The 8,605-nt window shown below is 40.8% G+C and overlaps 1 long non-coding RNA gene across 3 annotated transcripts; it reads right to left on the minus strand.

The window, feature by feature from the left end:
• Positions 1–5,215: 5,215 nt before the first annotated feature.
• On the minus strand, positions 5,216–8,494 carry LOC123185322 (uncharacterized). Of its 3 annotated transcripts, XR_006493336.1 has the most exons (4): positions 8,274–8,494; positions 6,191–6,255; positions 5,826–5,954; positions 5,216–5,433 (listed from the first exon to the last, which is right to left on the minus strand). It is a non-coding gene; the product is annotated as an uncharacterized lncRNA (long non-coding RNA). The 3 variants fall into 3 exon arrangements; XR_006493335.1 differs by having other exon boundaries at positions 5,216–5,954; XR_006493337.1 differs by lacking the exon at positions 6,191–6,255 and having other exon boundaries at positions 5,216–5,954.
• Positions 8,495–8,605: the final 111 nt, after the last annotated feature.

Consider the following 8,605-nt stretch of genomic DNA (forward strand, 5'->3'; position numbering starts at 1 on the left):
TACAAGAATAATTGAAGCAGAGATTAGGGGGAGTGTTAGGATTTAATTAATTAGTTTAATTAATAGAATCTCTGTCTGTGGAACGGATAGTCGGTTTCGCTCCCGAACGATCGCATCCTATTAGCAACGGACGCGTCGTTCCAATCGTGCCTATTGTAACCATCGCGCCTGTGCGATGCGCCTCTTCAGGAGGTATATATTTGTACATCATCGCAATCAATCAATATCAGTGATTACTGTTCATTGCACTGTTCTTTTACAGTAAGAAGCAATAGCCCCTTTATTAGAAGGTACAGATATAGATTAGAGCAACTGATAAGGATACAAACAAAACAAAGAATTGCTTACACTGTTTTCAGTTGTACCATGGGTGTAATTTTCAGTTGTATATTCATGCTCTGTTTACGGAGCAAACACGGACTGCCATGAGGCACAGGGTTGGCCAGGTTGATGGGTTGCGAAACAACATTAATGTCCGACGGGATCAGGATTGTAGCATAGAGTTCCTTCATCTGGCGAAAGTACCTTTCTAATCTCGAGCTCAAATGCTCCTCGGGTGAACAGTAAAATCAAGAAAAGGGGAAAAAAGTTTTGATCTTTTGCGTGGAAATTTTTTAAGGAATGTTTGATGTGCATGCAAAATTTCATCACGAAATAACATTGGTGGAAGGCATGGCAAAAAAAGCAAAATCATAGCTCCAAAATGCTTTTGAATGTATCCTTTTACCATTTTGAGAACATCAATTTTGTTATTCTTGCCACGCCTTCCACCAATGTGATCTTGTGATGACATTTTACATGCACTCTAAACATTTCTTAACGTTTTGTCAAAAAAATCTGAATTTTTTGAATTTTTTCTACCTTATTCAAATTTACTGCTCATCCAGGAGCATTTGACCAGATTAAATACTCTGTGTCCGGCTACTATAACATAATATGGAAAAGCAAGGATTAGGAACTCTGAGTCCGGCTCTGTTAGTCGAGCGAGGAGTACTTCTTGGCGTCGGCTGGGAGAGGAGACGTTACATCGCATCACACACCACCATGGATATGTTCGGTTGCACCATGGTAGTACACATGCACGTATATGTTCCCACATATGTCATGCATCTGTATATATACATGTGTGCAATGCATGGATATAATCTGTCGTTTTAACACGAGGCTTGTACAGGTCTCCGGCCATGCTCTAGTGCATCCGTTGCATGGCAATCCCTACTCACTCACATTGATATCTATCAATGGGCATCTCCATAACCCGTTGATACGCCCAGTTGATGTGAGACTATCTTCTCCGTTTTGTCTTCTCCACAACCACCATTCTATTCCACCTATAGTGCTATGTCCATGGCTCACGCTCATGTATTGTGTGAAAATTGAAAAAGTTAGAGAACACTAAAAGTATGAAACAATTGCTTGTCTTGTCATCGGGGTTGTGCATGATTTAAATATTTTGTGTGGTGAACATAGAGCATAGCCAGACCATATGATTTTGTAGGGATAACTTTCTTTGGCCATGTTATTTTGAGAAGATATGATTGCTTTGTTAGTATGCTTGAAATATTATTGTTTTTATGTCAACATTAAACTTTTATCTTAAATCTTTCGAATCTGAATTTCATGCCACAATGAAGAAAATTACATTGAAAATTATGCTAAGTAGCATTCCACATCAAAATTCTGTTTTATCATTTACCTACTCGAGGACGAGCAGGAATTAAGCTTGGGGATGCTTGATACGTCTCCAACGTATTTATAATTTTTTATTGTTTCATGCTATTATATATTCTGTTTTGGATGTTTAACGGGATTTATTATACACTTTTATATTATTTTCGGAACTAACCTATTAACTGGAGGCCCAGCCCAAATTGTTGTTTTTTTGCCTATTTCAGTGTTTCTTAGAAAAGGAATATCAAACGGAGCCAAACGAAATGAAACCTTCGGGAACGTGATTTTTGGAACAAACGTGATCCAGAGGACTTGGAGTGGACATCAAGAAATGAACGAGGATGCCATGAGGGAGGGTGGCGTGCCCTACCCCCCTGGGCGCGCCCCCACGTGGGCCCCTCGTGTCTCTCCTGACCGACTTCTTTCACCTATATATACCCATATACCCTGGAAACATCAACAAGAACGAAGAAACCCTATTTCTACCGCCACAACTCTCTGTATCCGTGAGATCCCATCTTGGGGCCTTTTCCGGTGTTCTGCCGGAGGGGGCATTGATCACGGAGGGCTTCTACATCAACACCATAGCCTCTCCGATGATGTGTTAGTAGTTTACCTCAGACCTTCGGGTCCATATTTATTAGCTAGATGGCTTCTTCTTTCTCTTTGGATCTCAATACAAAGTTCTCCTCGATTCTCTTGGAGATCTATTCGATGTAATCTTCTTTTGCGGTATGTTTGTCGAGATCCGATGAATTGTGGGTTTATGATCAAGATTATCTATGAACAATATTTGAATCTCCTCTGAATTCTTTTATGTATGATTTGATATCTTTGCAAGTCTCTTCGAATTATCAGTTTGGTTTGGCGTACTAGATTGATCTTTCTTGCAATGGGAGAAGTGCTTAGCTTTGGGTTCAATCATGCGGTGCTCGATCCCAGTGACAGAAGGGGAAATGACACGTATTGTATTGTTGCCATCGAGGATAAAAATATGGGGTTTATATCATATTGCTTGAGTTTATCCCTCTATATCATGTCATCTTGCTTAATGCGTTACTCTGTTCTTATGAACTTAATACTCTAGATGCATGCTGGATAGCGGTCGATGTGTGAAATAATAGTAGTAGATGCAGGCAGGAGTCGGTCTACTTGTCGCGGACGTGATGCCTATATACATGATCATACCTAGATGTTCTCATAACTATGCTCAATTCTATCAATTGCTTGACAATAATTTATTCACCTACCGTAATACTTATGCTCTTGAGAGAAGCCACTAGTGAAACATATGGCCCCCGGGTCTATTCTCTATCATATTTATCTCCTGTTATTTTTTACCGCCATTTATTTTGCTTTCTTTATTTTTAGTCTTTATCGTAAAAATACCAAAACTATTATCTTATCATCTCTATCAGATCTCACTTTTGCAAATGGCCATGAAGGGATTGACAACCCCTTTATCACGTTGGTTGCAAGGTTCTTATTTGTTTGTGTAGGTACGCGGGACTTGAGCGTGGTTTCCTACTAGATTGATACCTTGGTTCTCAAAAACTGAGGGAAATACTTAGGCTACTTTACTGCATCACCCTTTCCTCTTTAAGGGAAAACCAACGCAGTGCTCAAGAGGTAGCAGCCATCATCCACCAATGAGGAGGCCAACCGAAGATGCTGCACTTGATCAAACTGCCACAGAAGATTCGGCGGGAGCAGATTCTGCTACAGGAGCTTCTGGTCCAGGATTCTCTGTGGCTGGGGATCCTGCTACTGCACCGTCATGACGTACATGACTACATCATGGGGTAATACATCCCGTTAATTATAAACACATAACCAAATATGGTATGGTTTGTTCTATAGGTGAACCAGGTGAACCACAGACGCTTGAGGAAGCACTTGGTGATGAAAGCTGAAAAAATGCTATGAATGAAGAATACATGGCACTCAAGAAAAATAAAACTTGGCATTTAGTTTCCCCGCGGCAAGGTAAAAATTTAATTGATTGCAAGTGGGTATTCAGAATTAAAAGGAAATCTGATGGAACTATTGATCGCTACAAAGCTAGGCTCGTTGCAAAGGGTTTTAAACAACGGTATGGCATAGATTACGAGGACACATTTAGTCCGGTTGTTAAAGCTGCCACTATCCGTCTTGTTTTGTCTATTGTTGTTTCTAGGGGATGGAGTCTCAGGCAACTTGATGTTCAGAACGCGTTTTTTCATGGTGTTCTGGAAGAGGAGGTATATATGAAACAACCTCCTGGGTTTATAAGTAAAAGTGCACCCTCTCATGTGTGCAAGTTGGACAAAGCACTTTATGGTCTGAAACAGGCACCAAGAGCATGGTACTCCCGTCTCTGTCACAAAATGCAAACACTTGGTTTTGTTCCTTCAAAGTCTGACACCTCTCTGTTCATCTACAACAAGTCCAATACATGCATATTTGTCCTAATATATGTTGATGATATTATTGTGACAAGCTCATCTGATGAAGCTATCACAGGACTGTTAAAAGATTTGAGTGCAGACTTTGCCTTGAAGGATCTTGGAGACTTGCATTATTTTCTTGGGATTGAAGTAAAGAGGCATAAGGATGGACTTCATCTCTCTCAAGAAAAGTATGTAGTTGACTTGGTAAGAAAAGCTGGTCTACAAGGTTGTAAACCTACACCTACTCCACTATCTAGCTCAGAAAAATTATCTCTCACACAAGGAACTCTCTTGACTCAAGAGGACAGCACAAAATACAGAAGCTTCGTAGGAGCTCTTCAATATCTTACTCTTACTAGGCCTGATATTTCTTTTGCTGTTAACAAAGTATGTCAGTTCCTTCATGCACCTACAACTGTTCATCTCACTGCTGCCAAACGGATAGTTAGATATGTCAAAAACACATTAAGCATGGGTCTTAATTTCAGCAAATCATCCTCTACACTTGTCAGTGCATTCTCTTATTCTGATTGGGCAGGCTGTCTTGATGATAGACGCTCTACTGGTGGTTTTGCTATTTTCTTTGGACCCAACTTAATATCATGGTGTGCTCGCAAGCAAGCTACAGTCTTAAGATCTAGTACAGAGGAAGAATATAAGGCTTTGGCAAATGCCACAGCTGAAATCATATGGATCCAATCCATGCTCAAGGAACTTTGTATAAAGAGTAAACAAGCTCCATGTTTGTGGTGTGATAACCTTGGTGCCACCTATCTTTCAGCTAACCCAGTGTTTCATGCCAGGACCAAACACATTGAGATAGATTTTCATTTTGTCAGAGAAAGGGTGGCTCACAAACAACTTGACATTCGTTCTGTGCATTCCAGTGATCAAATTGCAGATGGATTCACAAAGGCATTGCCTGTCAAGAGCTTTGAAAACATCAAGTATAATCTCAACTTAATGGAGTTGTGATTAAGGGAGGGTGTTAAACACTTCAATATCTACATGACAGGCGCATCTTAGGAGATGGTTAGGTTGTTAGATATCATGTTTATCTCATGTAACTTCTTATCTCTATGTCCTTTCTTGATCTCCAAGCATGTAATCGCAACTGAATGTATGCGCTGTTATGGGAGGTGCGCCCCATCTATTTAACATGAACCCGTCGGCCTGAGAAGGCAAGACGTTCCGCTAGTTCGCACAGTCTCTAGCGTGATAAGCATGGTACAATACCCCTTACATATCCACGCCCTCTATTTCAACACGGAGTTCATCTTTATCGCCACTTATCGTCCATTCCTTCATCGTTGAGGGTGGTTGCAGTGTTAACCTGATCTCAACACATGCGGGCATGGTCAATCCCAAGGCGATGAGCTCAGCTACTGCACGACACGTATGTAAATTAATCATAGTGGTACTGAATATCTTAACACCGAATGCCGCTCCAAGATTACTTAAATTGTTTAGAAGTTACTAGCACATATGCCCGTGTGTTGCAACGGAAGATAAAATCAATATGTATTCAAATGTAATTAGCATTTTATGGACAAAATATAACGGCTCATGAACAATTTAATGTTTACAAAGATCTATGGATGCATATTGTCACAAAGCAACTTATATATCGATTGCACTTGCACTTGAATGTGTTAAAGTAAACCTATACTTCCACATCATATGCAATTAAAATATAACTGATTATCTTTGATCCAACGCACATACCTTAAAAAATAGATTCTTAGTCGAAAGCACTTCCTAGATTTCAAACAAAATGTCAAACTCTATGGTTCACAACAATGTTCCTCAATTGTCAACACACCCCGGGTATTGCTTAAAATCAACCTTAGGCTCCTGCAGGAGACAAAAAAAATATATTGGTTTTTCCACAAACAAATGAGTTCGATAGTCTGTGATTTTTATTTCAACAAAGTTAGTTATTTTGGAGCAAAAGAATTACTGAATGGATAAAACTAACAACATGTAAATACCAATCATATAGTTACTACCACAGAAATCTTGACCAGATTGTCAAGCAAAAGTCCATGTTGAGAATTACAATTTAGTACTCATGTTGTACAACGGGATACCTCAGATGGATCATGGGCGCCAAAATCCTACTTTCTATTTTTTGAAAATAATGGTAATATCTTCTCTGCAATTGAAAGTGACACATGCATGTAAGTCTAAAAATTGTACGGCATAGGGACCATGGAATCAATTGTATATTGAGCAATTTTGCAATAGAGAGCACAAAGGAGATTCTGATCTTACACGCAAAAAAGAAAGATATTCTGGTCTAGAGAAATATTAGAGAAGAGATAATAAATAGTCAGTTTAATTTGCAAGAATTTTATAAATATGCTGATCATCTTTCTATCTACATATTGCATAGGGAAGTACTAAGGACCCGCATAATCAGCATCAGTAGCAATAGCAATCGGCCGCAGTAGCACATAATCAGCGTCACGAAGTGATGCACAGTAAGCCATGCTTTCCATCATCACGCACGCACGAGCCAAGTAAGCACGCAACACACGACATGTGGAGCAAACAGAAAAAGCACACTGAGCATGCAGTGACCTTGAGCGTCGGCATAGGGCATGAAGGAAGAAGGTGAGGGTGGGGTGGCTGGATACGATCCACCGGATGGAGAAGGGCGCGGACTTCGTTGGTAGGTACCAACTTGCTTGAGATCGGAGGACAGCGACACGGACTGTTAGTCATCCATGTCACGGCCGGACGCAGCCTCGCTTGGGCATGACTTCTGTGATCGATCCATCATATTCTTGCATGATATGACCAGGACGAACTCCGACGTACCATCCGAGAAGCATCTTGATCAGGTACCCAGAGATGATTCTGTCGTTGCTTGGGCTTGCCGTGGAACGGCATCGCCGCTACAGATTCATGTTGGATGATCTAGTGATGTTCCCTTAGTCCGCCTCATCCGTGTCCTCCACGACAGATCAGGCAAGGTGTACCAGATGTTGCGGCTGTAGCTATGTTTTGACGGGGAAAGTAGTATGGCTATATATAGTGTAGACGACGGAGGGAGCGAGATTGCATCACAGTAAGATGAATTCCTTCATGATACACGGTCGTGGGTGACTGTTGCCGTGCCGTACCTGTATTTTTATATATAGAAGGAGTATCTTGCATGATAAGAAATTATGGGCATGTATTGTAAAAGTGGAACTTGGTCCTACTTTTTTTAGGGATATAATAACTTCGTCCAACATTTTTTAGAAACTTCGTCCTACGTGAGAAAACCAGATGAACAGAAAACGTACGATAGAAGCAAGCACAGGCATAAAAGCCGAAGTGAACCTGGCCCAACCGGACTGCTAGTTGGGCTACCGAGCCTCTACCCAGCCCAGGAGGCCGATCCCACCCGTTTTAATTATTAGGTAAAGATAAAGATAAATTAGTATCACCTCTGATATAGAAAATAATATGGGTGAAGTAGACGGACGATGGACGAACGAAAAAAGGACGAAATTAGCAGGGGCGGAGCCAGGATTTGGGTATAGGGGGGGCCAAGCCAAGATAGTTAAAGAAAATCGTCCTGTGCGGAAAAATAATTCCATAATACTAGAATAATATGTCACTTCAACGCTATTAAAATAAGTGATTACATTTATATTAGTTTAAATTTGCCCCTATAATCACAAAAATATTAAAATTATTAACAATTTCATCAGAAGATAACCTAGCTGTTAGCTAATTCCCATTAAGGCCCTGTTCGGTATTCATCCACTCCTAGAATCTACGGAGCGGGCAAGCTGCAACTCTGCCAATTTAAACTGCAGCTCCGCCAACTCCCGGAGCGGAGCTGTGGAGCGGAGCATTGCCGAACGGCCCCTAAGTGTAAATTATCATGAAATTTCGAACCAAGCTATCTTCAATTGGATCTAGCACATTAGCCACTTTAACAATGTCAGTAGATTGAGCGTTTTAAGCAGCATGCCTAAAAGTCGAATCAATATTTATGGTGTTTAGGAGGGCTTTTCTCTTCATGACAGCGTCATAGATTGCACAATCAAAAGAATTGAAAAACAAATTAGCATAGTAGATCATGCATTCAAAATAACAGAATCGGATGAACAATTTCCGACACATATAAGAATTAAGATGAGAGTTCAGATTGATTAGAAAAGAGTACGTGCTAACCTTGCCTGGTTGGAGTTTATAGTATTGTACGGAGGATCACCTGTCGCCAGTGTCGCCCGATTTAATCAGAGTGGAATCTAATTAGGAGCAGAGGCACCGGAGCGACAACCGGCAGCGGCACTTATCGCCTCCGGACACACGTTAATCACGCCAGGGTCTAGGTTTTCCACGTAATACCCGGGACTGGCTGCTACTAGGAGGACATGCCATTAGCACGAGTGGGCTTTTTTATGGGCTTTTTCTCCTTTCTTTCCTCCTAGTTTTTACTCGAGTTATTAAGGGGGGCCAACGATATGTAATGACGTAATCTTGACGCTAATTACTCGTAGGTA

The sequence above is a fragment of the Triticum aestivum genome, chromosome 2A, assembly GCF_018294505.1.
Source record: "Triticum aestivum cultivar Chinese Spring chromosome 2A, IWGSC CS RefSeq v2.1, whole genome shotgun sequence".
NCBI lineage: Eukaryota > Viridiplantae > Streptophyta > Magnoliopsida > Poales > Poaceae > Triticum > Triticum aestivum.